The 16,772-nt window shown below is 34.7% G+C and overlaps 1 protein-coding gene across 14 annotated transcripts in view; it reads right to left on the reverse strand.

Annotated features, from left to right (window-relative positions):
* Positions 1 to 16,772, reverse strand: part of Tbc1d5 (TBC1 domain family, member 5) — a 529,632-nt gene that overhangs the window by 487,038 nt on the left and 25,822 nt on the right. For all 14 annotated transcript variants that reach the window (XR_015628837.1, XR_015628836.1, XR_015628835.1 and 11 more), the window contains 1 exon segment: positions 3,284 to 3,345. The gene's annotated coding sequence lies outside the window, so the exon portion shown is untranslated.

Below are 16,772 nucleotides of genomic sequence, written 5' to 3' on the forward strand. Positions count from 1 at the left end.
TCAGTGCTGGTCAGCAAAGGTAGACGCAGCCAAAGAATAAGAAGGAACTAGAAGATTAGAACAGATCGCCAGAGTTAGTTTGAGGCCAAGCAGAGCACTTCAGTAAGAAGCTGAGAGAAGCCAGATTGAACCAGCTTGGAGAGGAGTTTGAGCTAGGATAGTTGAGTTGAACCAGCCAGCCAGAGTTGAGAAAGAACTAGAAAGGGTGAGCTTATTCAGCAGTAAGCCTTTGAAGTAACAAATAAAAGATACTCTTATAAATAAGTTTAATGATATTGCAGATCAAGTGAAAGTCCTGCTGAAAGACAATATACAACTATCAGAACCTATAATAAAAATTGGTTTTATTTATATAGGAAAACAAGTTTGAAATCAGGCTCATAATAAAATTTAGTTTTACCTATACCAGAAAACAAGTTTAATGATATTGTATGTCAAGTTAAAGTCCTGCTTAACAGACATTAAAAGAACCCAGGAAGGTTCCACTATACGACCTTTTATCTTGACAAGTAACAATTTCAAAACTGCCCTACCATAAGGAGACAATCATAGTCATTATAGCAATGGTAATATTTCATATTACTAATCCAACTATGGAAGATTTCATGATACAACATTATCTGAATAAATATTTAAGATCCAGGAAAGAGAGCTCTCTGTTTTCAAGTAGCAAATAAAAGTTGGAGAGAAATTTTCCCATCAGCCTCATACAAACTGACACCTCTTCTTATTCTCTAAGACTTCCAAGAGTCTTTTAAATAATTGTATGAGCTTTAAAAGCCATATTGAAATAGGCACGGTGGTGTATGTCTTTGATCTCAGCACTTCAAAGGTGGAGAGAAAAGTATAAAAAGTCCCAGGCTAGCCTGGGCTAGAAAATAGGACCCTGTCTCAAATATAAGTAGATGTATTAGAAGCTAAAATGATTATCTGTCCTGTTTATAAACATGTTAAAACATCTGCATATTAAGCAGTATATTAAGGTTTGATTTCATAGTATGTGGTCATATATGTGAAACCTAAGCATCAGACATTCTTTTACAATTTTGTGTCTAGTCCTAAAAATATTGTTCCTATGAACAAATCATGTTTGAACAAACAGAGCCTTGGGAATGGCCTTGAGTTTAACTGTCAAAGAGCTGATCTTAGAACTGATTGTCTAACAAGCAATTACACAAGATCTCAAAGATACAAGTATGTGCAGTTTTGTTCAACTATACAGATGATAAAATTCCACTTGGAAAAATCCAAGTAGTTCAAGTATCCGTCTACTGTTCAAGAAAGATAAGTCTAACACACACTGAATATACTGAGCTAGCTAAACCTGTAAGAGACTAGTAAGCAAATAATCCTCTAGACTGTAAAGAAATCTCTGGTTAAATACCATCTACAGATATAAAACTGTAACTGGGTAGAAAGGCCCCTTGATCAAACTAAATGATTCTTAATCTCAGTGCCCTCCACTTACTTTCAGCTCTATGACAATGGGCAACTTTCCTTAACATCTCCAACTCAATTTCCTCATCCTCAAAATAAAAGATTACAATCAGCATAGTTACCTCATTGGGAAAGTCAAGAAATCCAAGTAAACTTTGTAAACACTGCCCAGCATATGTAATAACTGAGTAAGACTACCTGTAATAGGGTATGCTACTCTCTTTTCAAACACAAGCTCTCTCTTACTGTAAAAGCAATTCCCAGATGCCTGTGTGGGAGAAATGGTATATACAATGGTAATATCAAAGGCATGCCCACTTGTATAATTCAGTTAGTATCCATCAAGAGATGTGAATAACAGTGCACCCTCAGTACACTACCGTGACGGCTAATACGTAATTTATTCAACAACGGAGAAAGTAACTTCTTTTCTTCAAAGGACCACATAAATATAACAGAATTTTGTATCTAATAGTATATCAAGTTCTTTATCTCTAGAATACAAAAGTCACAGATATATATGATATAGATGCTTCTAATCCATGTTACATAAATCACCATAGAACATTTTTCAAGACAAGACTAAGAAGATATTATTGGAATACTTTAATTGAATATTATTATATTCAATACTTCAAAATAGGAAATTTAGGTGTATGTACATAATTGACAGTTCTGTAACAGAATTTCTCTATAGAAGTCATAGTATCTCAACTTGAGATATACAATGCAGCTACTCTCCCAAGTGTTAAAACTATAAAGCACACAGTCATTCAGTGTAAGAATTGGAAATGAAGATGGTTGTGCACATCGTACGCCTTTGTTCAACTGACTATCCAAAAGTTACTCAAAGAAAGCCCTGCTGCTTTCCACAAGCCTACATAACAGACTTTAAACAATAAAAGGATCCAAATCTAAGTTGCAATTCAATTCTGTAAACTTTCCTAACAGCATTCCAGTAGTAAAACAGACTTGCCACCAAAATCAAATAACTCCACCATTTATTCTACAACAATATGCAGACCTGCCTTTAGAGAGACATAAAACAATGTGGAGTTAGGTTTGACAAGTTCCACTTTGTTTACACATAAACACTGTATCATTAATCAGCAAACGACTCACAATGACCACATACACAATGCCCTGACATTTTATCACATTCGAGGGACCCTGAAAGGGTAAATTTAATGCTGAACAGCAAAGCATAGCTAAAATTCTATCACTGCCATAAATTACCCACAAAGTAAAAATAAAAGAAGTCTATGACACTGGAATGAATATACTCTTTGCCTTAGAGCTAATACTTTAATTTTCAAGAACCACAAAGAAAAAGATCAAAACTAGTCAGTAACAATGCAGCGTCTAAAAGCAATAAACTCAAAATTAAGTTATAAATAATTTAAAGCATGTCATGAAGATATATTAATAATTCATCAGATAAATAATTTACTAAATAATCAAATAAATAAATAATGAAATACATAAATAAATCAGCAAATAAATAATTCTGCAAAATAACCAAAACAATAAGCCACCCAAACAAATCACAACCTATAAAACTACAATGATTTTTCTGGATTCTGATAGTTTTAAATAAGCAAATGTATACAGAATAGATCAATCCTTTTTAGAATTAGAAATATTTGTCAATGCTATTGGAAAAATCCTCATTTTAATACATAAAAACACATTTTCAATTTCTAAAAGCAACACAGAATTAGTTCTTATAAATTATTAAGATGATTATAATGTCTACCTCTATATTTTGCATATATCTTTAATGTATTTTCCTCAAAACAAATGGGACATGAAATATTCTTAAACTTCTTTTCAAAAATATACTTACAGTATGACAGTACTTGGCCTATCTGACGTTTTTCTTCTCTTCACCAAGCCATCAGAAGTTTTCTGCAGGGGGACAACAGCAAGCACAGCCTTAGTTAACATGGGCAGCATTTCATTCACATACAAGCCATATTTTATGTGTACAGAAAATAATGGAAGTAAACCACATCAGTCACAAACTATGTCAAGTTCTAGAAATTCCGCATCAGCGTTAAGCATTCTCTACTGGAGCTGACATACAAGATGTAACAATTCACATGATTTCAGATATAAAACAAAACTGAAATGACAAAGTAACTGGCTGATGTCTAAATTTAAGGAGACTTAAGTGTCCTTAAATCTTGGAAAGAGTACAATGAGATCACCTGACTGTTACAGTCAGGATTTAGTCACACTCTAATGAGCATACCACAGGGGTCAGACATAAATTAATCTTCACTGAACATTTATCTAGTTTCTCATGTGTTCCATAAAATGCAGAATTCTTGAAATAGTCCTGATTTGTCCATAAACTTTCAGGATTTTTTTAGCTTTTTGTTCTTCATTTAATTAACTCTGAAGTTATAAAATACTTTTTGAAACAATACTAAACATAAAATAGTCATAAAAATGGTTTTAATTTTTCAGCTATCAATTTTTTTCAAAAATACAAAAACATTCTGACAAACAATATACGACCTTTATCAAATGCTTCCTGAAACAGTATTTACTATTATTAAAATTACTTGAGGGACTGAAGAAACGTTCGGTGGTTAAGTGAGGAAAATGAGTGTTCCATTCTCAGCACAAAACCCAGTATGCTCACAACCACCTACACAACTCCAGCTCCAGGGCAATCAGTCCAGTGCCCTCGCACTTTGAGACACCTGCATTCAATAGGAACATACTGCCACACAGAATTAAAATTAATAATAAAAAATCTTAAAAGCACCTGTGATGGCCATTCCTGCTTGTCAACTTGACTATAATTAAATCATTTGAAGTGGGAAGACCACCTAATCTAGACCCCACCTTCTGCTGACAGCCTTATATAAAGGACCTGGAAGAAGCAAGTTTGCTGTCTTGTTCATTCCTTCTGGCAATCTACTGAAGACCAGATGAGACATCTATCTAGCCTGGTGTACTACATTCTTGGACTGTTCATTGGTAGAGAGGCGTGCGTGCGTGCGTGCGTGCGTGCGTGCGTGCGTGCGTGCGTGCGTGTTATTTTTCTGTAAGTTTTGTTCCTTTAGAAAAGGCTGACTAGGTGGACTTGTTTTATGCTGTTTTGTGTTTTGTTTTGCCATTTTTTGCATATTAAGTGTGAGAGTTTGATTAAGAATGGCCCCTGTAGGCTCATATATTTGCATGCTTAGTCCCAAGTTGGTGAAGTGACTGGGAAGTATTAGGAAGTGTGGCATGTTGAAGGAGGTAGACTTTCTTCCTTATGGGTGGGCTTGAGGTTTCAAAAGCCTACATCTGGCTCAGTCTTTCTCTGTGGATCAAGCTCAGCTACTGCTTCAGTACCATGCCTGTTTGCCATAATAAACTAACCTAAAACTATAAGCAAGCCTCCAGTTAAATGCTTTATTATCCGAGTTGCTTTGTGCTGGTTAGCCTTTACCTCCTGACCTGAGCATGGCCATCTAAACAAATCAGATCTTGAAAGGAATAGGAATAGCCAGTTGTGGAAGAGACCTCAGGCAGTAGCAACTCATTTAGTGAGGAAAACATTTAATGGGTTGGGTAGGGCCTTCTGGGGAAGCGTACATTATTGGCCAGGCCAGGGCACTGGAGATAATTCATTCGCACATGGAGGAATTGTAGCAACTGCCCTATATGGCCTTATAAGGGAAGAGGAAGTTTAACCTGGCTACTAGGTTAGGTGATGTCTGGGACAGGGCAGAGGAGGGAGAAGTTGTCCCATTCTTACTCCAGGCCAGTTCTCCACAGTCCCATGGTTCCCTGGTCCCGTAGCTTTGGTCATAGTATCTATTCATAGCAACAGCAAACTGTTCTTTCGTTTGTTTTCATTTTCATTTTTGTGGGCATTTTATTATGCTTTCTGCTTTGTGTTTATTTTTTTTTCCTTTTTCTTTTTTTCAGAGCTGGGGACCGAACCCAGGGCCTTGCGTTTGCTAGGCAAGCACTCTACCACTGAGCTAAATCCCCAACCCCTATTTTTTTATTTTAAAGAAAGAGAATAAAAATACTGAGGTGAATAGGGAGATGGAAGTGTATGGTAGGGGAAGGGAAAACAATCAAGAAATATATAGAGTAATCTTTTCAATAAAAGATAATAGTTACAGGTGTGGTGTAATCCCAGCACTCAGGACACGAAGCAGGGGGATCTCTGCTAAGTCTGAAGCCATCCTGCTCTGTATAGGAGGGCCAAGGCTCTGTTGCCCAGAGAAACCCTGTCTCGGGGGCATCAAAAGATAGTATTTAAACAAACAAACAAACAAAACCCCACAAAAGTCATATATACTGTTTTATACACCTAGGGGAACTGGTTTCTAGCTGAATGGAAAACCAGATACAATGATCACATTATAATACAAATTCAGAAGTTATTTGCAAATTTTGTTTTACTTTACTATTTGGGTAGCAATAAACTTTAGTGTTCACATAAGCAATACACAAACAAATGCAGAAAATTTAGAAACAATAAGAAAACTCAAAAGCCATCTTTCAATCTTAAGGGTATGCCCCTAAGATGTTGAAAATGAATTTATATTCTGAAATACAAGGCTTGGAAGAGAATCTATCAAAAGTCAAGAACTATATGAAGTTGCTATTTCAAAATATTATATTCTAATATAATATAATTTCTAAAGAAATTGTCACAAATATCTCCTTGCTATTATTACCCCTTTACAGTCAGGCTTACTAGTTACTTCTCTGTGTATCCCTAATCTCTACTAATAATTAATCCACATTTTAAAATTTTGTCATTTTGACACTGCAACAATTCTCTTGGAATGAGATCATAAAGTGTCCTTTAAACCAAACACTACTCCAGCAGTCAGTCAGTGTTCCCCCCCCAACACACACACACAATGTGCATTGTATACGTATGATAGCATATGCAATTAACAAAAACCAACATAAACAAGAGTAGAATTAGATTGCTTTCAATTTTTTGAAATATTATTTAGTAAACTGGCTTAAAAGTATGTAAAACTTTCGTTCAATGTAAAAGGTAGAGCTACAACAAATCAATTCTTTGAAACGGAAAAGAAATTCCTTTTAGATTTATCTTAAATGAAACTAAGACAAAAAGAAACATTGCAAAAGCACCTGAAAGATAAAAAAGAATAGAAGCTATCTTTGATGAAAGATCAACCCTTTACACTGTCAATGTATTGAAGAAAAAAACTTATAAAATACAGTAAAATTTTTAATCACATTCTTAGATGTCACAACAATGTAAGGTTACTATAAAAGCTTCTAGGGTTGGGGATTTGGCTCAGTGGTAGAGCGCTTGCCTAGCAAGCGCAAGGCCCTGGGTTCAGTCCCCAGCTCCGAAAAAAAGAATAGAAAAAAAAAAAAGCTTCTAGACATTTACTCTGAATTTGTCTTTAATTCATCAGAGAGAAATGAAATCATTTTGTCCCTCAGCACTGTCTCTGTTACGATCCTTTGAAAAGCACTGGTCTGAAATACAAATAAAGCGGGTGCAGATGGCTTAGCAGTTAAGAGCACAGGCTTCTCTTCCAGAGGACCTAGGTTCAATTCTCAGCACTAACACGGTAGCTCAAAACCATTTCTAACTCCAGTTCCAAGGGGTCCAATGCCTTGTCTGGCCTCTGAGGGTACGAGGCATGCATGAAACATACAAACATTCAGACAAAATACCCATAAAAACAATGTGGTTTTAATATAAATAGTTTAATATTAAAAAATATAAAAGAGAAAGAAACTATATATATATATATATAATAGTCAACTAGCTAATGGAAGATAGAAGGAAAAAGACAGAAGGACTCCCGAGAAGTTGCAGAGTCGGCGTACATAGAGGAAAACCAACAGAGACCTTGTCTCCAGTGAGGCCCTGTACCCACCTTTGTCTTTTACTTTTACATATGCTGTGGCATATGTTCACTTCTAAGTACACATACAGATGTGTATAGAAACACTCATACACGACAAATAAAGAATTAACAGTGTATCAGTAAGAACTGAAAATATTTCCGATTATATTGAACAGTCTCCCAATTTCCAACACCTATCCTTTTCACTAGGAGGTGACTTACATATTTCAGCATACTTATATCTCAAATACTTAAGTACAACAGACTCTCTTACTTTCAAATACATTTCTTTTGAAGATATTAGTGCTTGTACTGATACTAGACACTAAATTTATCTCACAAGTCATAAGTATTATTTAAAATATTCTGAAATCAAATGTAAATTTAAAATCTACTACGTAAGCTGAAACTATGGCATCATACCCACAAAGAAAAACTTAATACCTTCATAAATGTTTGGGTTTTCTCAAATATTTGAAGTATGACTAACTGAAGCATCACATTAACTAAATGGAATTCTGGCTTTATATGAAAAAGATTCAGTAATGGCTAAAAACTTAGAGAGTAACACCATGTGAGAATACATATACATACATATGTGTGTATATATGTGAAAAGAATATACCCATGTAATGTAAAAAGAATAATATTTAAAATCCACTCAATGGCAACTTACTAATCATGCTACCATAAAATGAAAAGATAACCATTAGGCATATATAGCAGACAAACAAACAAAAAAACGATACACTAACCTACTTGACTCAGGGCCACCCAATTCAAATAATGTAGCAAGATTATGATTCAATGAATTTGCTAATTGGAGTTGGTAAGATTCACACACACTACCTCTAAGAATACAGAAAAGGAATTTAAATAGAAAAAGCTGAGCAGATTTAAACTTCCATCAAACTAAAGACTAAGGTAGCTAAAAACTGTCATCAATACTTAGCCATGAAGAATTTATGTTATTTATGTTACTAGAAGATGGTTCAGCCTGGAAAGTGTTTATCACCGTCTTCCACCCAGAAGACTAGGGATGGAGGTGATTAATGACCTGATGATCTGTGTGATCTGTTGGGACAGTCCAGATCAAGTTTCCACAAGCAGGACTGCAAGTGGTTAATAGTCTAGGTGACCTTTACGTTATTTGTGTGGCCAGGGGCTTTCCCAGGCTCCAACAACCAGGAGCAGAGATAGATAACAGTCCAAACGACCTCTACTGTCTGTATGACAAAGATCACACCAGAACCTCCCCATGGCCCTCAAGATAATACGCGCAGCCACCTTCAGAACTCGGCTTCGTGGAAGATGTGACATGTACTTTGAGGAGAATGTCAATGTAATTATGCCTCCGTGTGTACAGAGGATTGTATTATACCAGAAAACTCTTCCAAATTGTACTGTACTTAACTGTCCCTACAATAAAACTCCTGGTGTTAGACTCTTTAAAAAAAAAAAAAAAAGGGTCAGGCATAGCAGTGTGTACCTATGGTCTAGCACTGAGGAGGCACAGACCTGAGGATCTCTGGGGCTCACTGTGCAGATAATCTGGCTGAATCAGTGAGACCCAAGTTCACTGAGAGATACTGTCTCAAAAATAGAGAAGATTGACTGAGGAAGACACCAGATATGGATCCATGTGCACCCACATACATGCACGACAGACAGACAGACAGACAGAGAAGGGGGGGTGGGGGGGAGAGAGAGAGAGAGAGAGAGAGAGAGAGAGAGAGAGAGAGAGAGAGAGAGAGACCATTTAGAGAAAATCAGTGGTAGGATTCTCAAATCAGAGAATTCTTCTCCAAACTATTTGTGCCTGTTCTGTACTGATATAATTCCTGAGAAAACAGCAAACAATTTAGCAGTTTAAAACTGACTTTAAGTTGGAAGTTTATGGTGAAGTTAAAAGAAAATAAGCTACTTCAACTAGATATTAATGCTCAGCACAGGAGACTGTTTAGCCTTACCATTTCGAACTTTACCAACTCACACCAAGCTTAAACGCCAACCCATTCTAAGACGAATACATAAATAAAATAATGCATGGTGACTTTTGAGATTTTACTGTTATCATTATCCCGTATGTATCCCAGTTCTTCAAAAGAATTTTTTTCCTTAAAGTAGACTTTTAAAAGCACTTACATGGGCACATTCATGTACAAAAAACGTTCCCCAAATTGTGACTTTTTTCATTTTAAATAAGAATAAACAAAATTTTGAACAACATAAAATAAAACTGAATGTACTTTAAAAATAGATTTTAAATTGTCAAAGTAAATCATAAGGATATTACTTTTTTATTTTCTTCCAAACAACAACAACAAAAAAAAAAAAAGGCTTGCCTCTAAATCTGCCAATGTCAATGAGGATGTGAGCATTATTATAGAGATTTTAATAACCAAAACCACAATATCTAAACACTAAAATCATGAATCAGGATCACAAGCACTTATTCCAAAATATCTGTAACAGGCACTGTATTAGCCACTGCTCTGGAACTAAGACCCTAAACTAGTAGAGTAACCATTTCTCCTCCGTGTTACATATATTGCCTAGTCACGATACTTACATCAATTGCTCCCACTCCGAAATAGCCGTTTAGAATTCGAATCTGAGATGAATGCAGCCTGTTTGCATGTCTCTAAAGAGCAGACCTAAAGGTCAACTGCTCAAATCGCAATACTATTCTTTTTTCAAAATAGCTCACATTTTATATTTGAAAGAAAATATATGAAATGTTTACAGCTAATCAGCTATTATCCCCTATAAAACTAAGCACATCAATGAATTAAGAGTGTCTTTATATACCACAGACAGAGATACAAACACAGACACATACATGTCTACCCACACACATTAATGTGGTGCCAGAGAGCGAGCCCTGGGCCTCACACATGCCGGACAAGGCTCTACCATTGAGCCATATTCCCAGCCTGCTGTTCTTTCTCTCTTTCTTTTTTCATCTTTTTTTTTTTCTTTTAGGGTGGGTGGGGAAATATATAATTGGTGAGGCCATCCTTGAACGTTTAATCCTCTTGCTTCCACCATCACGTACCTGGGATTTCAGGACTAAACCACCAGGCTAGGTTCCTCTGAAACTTTTGAAGTAGCATTTTATTTTTCAATGGTTAGTTCTTAAAATTCACTACATATTATTCTACAGAAGAATACTTGCTAACTACTTTATCATCATCTTTCCCATCAATTAAGAACTAACACTAGTGTTAAGCTGTAAATATTAGCAAGAAAATCAAGTAGAAATAGTTCATGCCTTGTTCTCACCTAATTATAAAAATTATCTTAAAAGGTTATGTGACTTATTGCAAATTCTATATACTTAAAATCATAACTATTCATAATTATATATCCGAACTGAAATTATAATAAATTAAATATTCTGAATTTAAATTATCATTATGAATTTTACAATTAAGCCATTCTTATAATTTATATGAAATCTTTTAACAAAAAAAATAGATATAAAATTCTACGACCTTTTTGTAAACAAAGTCATTAATTTTCAGTCATCTTTTGATTAGATTGACATTTACATGTAAAGATATATAGGTTATTATTTTTTGATTTAAGTTCCTACTAACAAGTGTAAATAAAAATCATTAACTAAAGGTTATTTAAAGTTTTTCAATTTAAATTAGGTTCCCTAAACTTGGGATAATTTTTGGTAAATGCTTTTTGTTTAAAAAGTATAAACTGCCATGTAATTATAAATGCAATTTAAATCTGTTACTTAATTTAAGATAATTTAAATTCAAAGACATCAAGAATAGTTATTATAACTTTTAATTAGACTATGGTTGAGATACTTATTCTAATGTCACTTTAAGAAAAACTAAGGTTATATACCATTTCCATTTCATTTTACTGTCATTTTATCTTATATTAAAATTAATCCTTGTGTTCTCAGAGAACTGCACTCATTTTCAATCTTCAATAACATTTGTAAAATGTCTATAGTCAGGTGCAGCCCATAATGAATTTGTTAGTCAATATGAACTTATCTAAGTAGTTTATGGATAAATTTCCTAGAATCACTTTAAGAGACCAAATTTTACTTCATGGATGGTTATTGATGAACTATTTAAACTACCATAATCAAAAATTTTTACAACAAAAATCAATGTAACAAATATCTAAGTAAGAAAAATACTTTACATTCTGCTGTAGAAACAATGTTTTCAATATTTTACCACACACAAGTCAGATAAACAAAGTAGTTTAGTAATTCTTTATACGAGTTTTTATCTTTGTGAGTTAGACACAAATTTAATAATCACTGTTACTTAGCGCACTTCATTCACAATTGCACATAGAAGATACATAAACAGCAAAAATACATATCTATATCTGTTTATAAAAAGCTAAGATTCCTGATATAGATTTAGATATAGATATGGAAAAAACATGCTATACTAAATCTTACAGAAAATTTACTAACTGGCTTTTCAGGTTGAAATTTTTAAAAGTATTTTTAAGAAATGCACATAGTACCATTACAATATCTGAGTTGTTTCCAATTAAAATTTATATTGAGTAAAATTCATATTATGCCTTCTAATTTAAATGTTAATTTAAATGTCTAATTTAAATGTTTAAATGAGAATGTTAGTTCTCTGTCCATTATAAAAGAGTAAACTGAAGGTCATGTGCACAACCTCTGGAGAGGAGGCTCTACCTTAGAGCAGCAGTTCTCAAGCTGTGGGTCATAACCCATTAGGGGTCAAACTGCCATTTTACAGGGGTCACAGAAGACCATTTGCAGTCAAAAATGTACATTACAATTCATAACAGTAGCAAAATTAAACTTATGAAGTAACAGTGAGAACAATTTTATGGTTGGTGGTCACAACATGAGGAACTATATTAAAGAGTCGTAGCACAAGGAAGGTTGAGAAGCACTGCTCATTGGTAACCACTCTCCTAATTTGAAGGTAAATTCACATCTCACCTTTTAATTACATCTTTTAATTCTATTGTTATAAATGTTATCACACTAAAAATATTTGCTACTTTTAATTCGATAGTAGTTTTGAGATCTACTTGTACATCAATCTACTTATTTAGTCTTAATTATTATAAAATAGTAGGGCATATATTTTATTTATCCATTCCCCCACTAATGAACATTTGCGGTATTTCTCATTTTTCACTATTACAAAGTTCTAAAAGATATTCTTGAACAAGTCTCTGTCTGTCTCTCTGTGTGTATGTGTGAAAGAGACCGAGGGAGAGATAGTGAGAAAGAGACAAAGAGAATATAGTTTCTCTAAAGCAGTAAGCCTCTCACCTGAGGAGCTATATTTGGTACTAAGTAATACTTATGTTTGTGGCTTACTATAGGTAGCAAGTTTAGCAATGTCACTGACCTCTGTCTAGTAGAGATCAATAATACCCTATATGACCAACAAAAATGTCTCCAGACACTGTTAGGTGTCCCCCAGTTGTAAAATGATCCTTCTGAGAACTGCTGCCCTAATGTCTCCAGAAAGAATGGGGAACATACTTCCCACTTACCTGGATACTGCCCAACTGTTCACTAAGTATCTCTACCAACATACATTTCTACCATCATATAATATTCTCTATTTCCAAACATCTTTAACAAAACTTGATAATCTACAGTGATCGATTTTCTAAGGAAATAAACCCCTAATTATCCAAAGGGAAACACCACTAGAAGGTATCTGAGGTCAAGTGGTGTGTACATGTTTCTACTAGAAAATAACGCCTCTAAACTTCAGTAAGAACATTACAGAATAGTCCCCTTCCATTCCCCTCCCGCTCCCCTGCTTCCTCCCCCCCACACACACATTTTTTGAGAATCCACGCTATTAATATTAATATACTGAATTACTTCAATCTTCTTAAAACTGTCGTCTCAGAAGACCCAAGATTACAATGCCTCGTCTACATTTCCTGCTAAAGCTTTCAAAACCAAACTGTTTAAATAACTGACTGAAATATGCTGAATGATGTCATCATTTAGAGTACAATTTTCACTTTTAATGCTGACTTCTAAATAAGAAAGCAGACTACATATAAGCAGTCAGACATTTACAATAAAAATATATACCTGTTAAGTTATCAAACTGACCTTAAAAATGGATTCTAACTAAATCAAAATGGTGACCTAACCACACATTCCAAGTCTTTCTCTCTTGTCACAAAAATTAAATCTAAACCATGCAATTACTAAATTCCAGTCCTCACACAAAGCATCAGCTAACATCCCTGTTTATTAGTTCTGTGAAATGTCTGTGGCTATTTTCTAATAAAAATTCTTAAATTATATAGCCAACCTTTGTGGGGCTCCTGATGCAGGCACCCACATAAGCATTTATAATGAATGCTATGGCACACTAATAGTTAACAATTTCACTGTCAGTTATTGCAACTATACCAGATGGTTGACAGAGGGTGAAAGAGTGAGAAAGAGACTAGATGACTAAGGCAGATTACAAACTAAAAGGAACACCACAAAGATAGGAAACAATAGCTCACTGTCATTAAAATTAAAAAATAAAATACAAAAATATAGTTACCTTGAGAGTGTTCCAAATTTAAAAGGGGGTGGGTGGGGAGAAACTGAAGACAGTGTGAGTAATAAGAACATCCCAGCACACCAGCTCTCCATGTCTCTCATGTTCCAGCACCAGAAAGCCAAAAGAAACAGATCTGTCCCCTCAAGGAATGGATAGTAAGAATGGCCCATGGTGAAAATCAAATTAGAGAAGCATGGTACCCAATCTAAAGATCTCCCTCAATATTCTAATCTAAGGAATCATAAAAGTTGCTGGGGAAATGTACAGGATGACCAAACAGATGTTTTAGGAAGATTAATAAAGAATCAAGAAGAATGAACTAAGGAAGAAAAAAACACAGATGAATCAATCTGGAAACAAAGGTATACAGGGTCCTGAAATCCAGGAATCCTGAAGACCCTGGCTGCAAAAACCAAGGAAACAAAGTGAGCTTGACACATCACTGGCTTAATAGTCTAAAAAGGGAAATGAGAGAAAGTGTCTATATTTATTTATTCATTCCATCAGGAAACACTTCAGTAAAACTCTACTATAACATCTTTAGCACTACTAAGTTCATGTAAGTGTCAGAGGAGCCCTGAGGCTTGACTCTGAGATCTGGGACAGAGCACTGCATTTCAAGACTAGTGGTTATTGACATCTTGTAAGGAAGTGCTGAGGATTTTATCTTAAGAATTTTATTTCTATCTAAAGTATTTTTATAACAGATATATACATTTGTTCCCAAGAGTTTTAAACATATATCCTGAAGTCATAAATAAAAATAATGTATTAAGTATAAGATTAAAATGGTAAATGCATCTCCAATATCTTCTACTTCTATGTTCCTCCCCAAATCTGTCCTGCCCCATACACAACAGCTAATCAACATCATACTGAACTGAACGTGACTGCGTTCTTACTTTTCCCTCCGTATGTAGAATACAAACTAAAACATTTAGCTATTGTCAGTATTGACTTTCCTATTGTATGTGGTGAGCACTCCCATACTGTTTGGTTAAGAAACTAAATACTAGTTTTTAAAGTGATCAGTGTGGACATCGGAACCTGGAGCTCATCCACTGCAGTTAAATAGCACATCAGTATATGAGCACGCCACAATTTATTCACTCTACCTCTAGCTGATGTGCATTTGAGTGCTGCCACACATGTGAGTGCAACCATGTTTTTCAAAATGATCTTGAACACATTTCCTGCATACATATCCAACTAAAAGAGAAGCCGTGTCCCAGGGTAACAAGAGGTATGCATGTGGCAAGGTTTTCTAGAAAGGCTTAAAAAGGAAGGAGGCACAGGTAAGGAGGGAAAGAGGGAATATTGACCAAAATCAAAGGTGTATTTTAAAAATTTGCTGTGTAAGCTGGGCAGTGGTGGTTCAAAGCTTTAATCCCAGGCAAAGGCAGAGAAATCTCTGAGTTTAAATCTAGCCAGTAAATAAATAAAATAAAATATAAAAAAAAGCAAAAACTGTATTTTATAGATTTATAAGCCAACTTTTAAAATGAGTATTAGAAGAAAGATAGCATGTATGGGTAGGTAACACTGGTCCTAGAAGCCATATATTATTAAACAAAAAAATATATTGATTTAAGTGAGGCAAGCCTTCTTGGGTGCCTCCCAGCTACGTGATAAGACTTATTGTTCAAGATATCACACAGCATGGATGCAAGATACAGAGAGATAGGATGAAACTAAGGCAGACATTTGTAAAAGTGAAGCAACTAACCAATCCCTGGTTAGATTTGAGCCCTCTGGTACTATAAACCCAGTCCAAAAAATATTGGCTAGGGAGATCATAGATTCTAGGAGGAAATTACTACATCATTTGGCTAAGTTGAAATGACACTAAATTGCCTTCAAAAAATATTCATTTATACCCAAAGATATATGTTACTCTCAGTCTTGGTCTTCTGGAAAAGCTTCTTCTTCAATGGTTGCATAAATGGGTGAAAAGAAAGTAAGAACTGGGAGATAGGGAGAAGACTGCAAATGCCAAAAATATATCTTTCATCCCATAACTGCCAGGTATTGTGTTACAATGTCTAAAACTTACAGTTTTTAAATCTACATTAAAATAATTACAAATCTCTGTTACTGAGCATAATAGATATAAATACACTTTGTAGATTAGATGACCAGGTCTTCAGGACAAGGTTAAGGAATCAGAACACTCAAAGAAAGTGTCATACCAAACAAACAAACAAACAAAAGAACAAAAAGTGCAGGGGTTGGGGATTTAGCTCAGCAGTAGAGCGCTTGCCTAGCAAGCACAAGGCCCTCGGTTTGGTCCTCAGCTCCGGAAAAGAAAAGAAAAGAAAAGAAAAGAAAAGAAAAAAGAGAAGAGAGAGAAGAGAAGAGAAGAGAAGAGAAGAGAAGAGAAGAGAAGAGAAGAGAGAAGGAAAGAAAGAAAAAAGAAAGAGAAAGAAAGAAAGAAAGAGAAAGAAAGAGAGAGAGAGAAAGAAAGAAAGAAAGAAAGAAAGAAAGAAAGAAAGAAAGAAAGAAAGATGCAAAATCTATAATAAAAAAAAACACTTTATATAAAAACACCAAACCTACAAATAATAGGTAGAGAAATAGAAGAGATCCAGGTCAGAAGCACAGAAAATATTCAATATTCTCAAAAAAAATTATAGAAGAAAACTTCTCTAATCTAAGTAAAAGATGCCTATCAAGCTCCAAGAGGCATACAGAATACCAAACAGACAGGCTCAGAAAAGACACTCTGCTCATTGAATAATAATGAAAACACTAAATGTACAGAACAAAAACTATTGAAAGCAGAAAAAAATTAACCCACATACAAAGATAGACTCATCAGAACCGTAGCATATTTTTTTCAATGGAGACCATGAAAGCCAGAAGAGATTGAACTAAGTTCAAAAACAAGTTATGAAAGACAACATACAGATGCAAA

Source organism: Rattus norvegicus, chromosome 9, assembly GCF_021556685.1.
Source record: "Rattus norvegicus strain SHRSP/BbbUtx chromosome 9, alternate assembly SHRSP_T2T, whole genome shotgun sequence".
In the NCBI taxonomy this organism is placed as follows: Eukaryota; Metazoa; Chordata; class Mammalia; order Rodentia; family Muridae; genus Rattus; species Rattus norvegicus.